The 968-nt window shown below is 39.8% G+C and overlaps 1 non-coding gene across 1 annotated transcript; it reads right to left on the bottom strand.

The window, feature by feature from the left end:
- Positions 1 to 307: 307 nt before the first annotated feature.
- TRNAK-CUU (transfer RNA lysine (anticodon CUU)) lies at positions 308 to 380 on the bottom strand. The gene has a single exon. It is a non-coding gene; the product is annotated as a tRNA-Lys (tRNA).
- Positions 381 to 968: the final 588 nt, after the last annotated feature.

The raw sequence follows: 968 nt of genomic DNA, 5'->3' as shown, positions 1-968 counted from the left end.
AGTATAGGTATTTTTGAAAGCAAGAGAGATGAAAAAATGAGCAACGCCCTGGCCGGCACTCGAACCTCGGACCACTCGAATACGCGCCGAGTGTGCTGACTACTACACCACGATGACATTTTAAGAAAGCGGGAGAAATACCTTATATACGCCCGCTTTTAAAGGGCGACTGGAGATTAGGGGACCCAATCGCCAAATCCTGGTGGTGAAGAATCATCATGCACCACCTCTTTTTTTTTTTTTGGTTCGAACGCCACTGTAGAGACATTAGGTATTTTTGAAAACAGGAGAGATGAAAAATGAGCAATGCCCTCGCCGGGACTCGAACCGCGGACCTTTCGAATAAGCGCCGAATGTGCTGACCACTGCACTATGAAGGCATGCTAAGAAGGCGGAAGAAATGCCTTATAGCAAGAGGAGAGGCTCTAATTGTTTTTTCTCATGCACAGCTTTGAAGCAGTGGCGCACCCCTCGTAGAAATCAAAACATTCAGTGACTTGCCATTAAGATCAATGGGTTTTGACATGATCAGAGTAAACATTTTGTAATTACTTCGTAAATATGTATATATATATTTTTTCTACAATATTTCAGAGTCCTTAAGTGTGTGAAAAGAATACATTTTTAAACAACATTTCATTCTGAAGAAAGGGATTAAATGCTATACTTTATCCAGAGCAATTTGCTCAGAAATCTAATTTGAATGAAACATTTTCATAAGTTTTCGTTAATTACATTAGAATGTGACGTCACTTCCGCCGCACGAATTACTCTGCCTACTACTATTGTCTACTTCCTAAATTTATTGAACATAGCTTTAGTAAGCTCCCTGTTCCGAGTCAGGACAGTCAATGTTCCCTAAGCAAGTAAGGAGGAACACAGAACCTGATAACAACACCTTATAACACCTTTCAACAGATTTCTTTCTAGACGAACAGTTCTTGCTTAAAATAGTTTTACAAACATAT

The sequence above is a fragment of the Stegodyphus dumicola genome, chromosome 8 (genome assembly GCF_044657685.1).
Source record: "Stegodyphus dumicola isolate Sdum_Otavi_A_Nest chromosome 8, ASM4465768v1".
Taxonomy (NCBI): Eukaryota; Metazoa; Arthropoda; class Arachnida; order Araneae; family Eresidae; genus Stegodyphus; species Stegodyphus dumicola.
The sequence above is the reverse complement of the archived record's forward strand: the minus strand, read 5'-3'. Positions and strand labels throughout refer to the sequence as shown.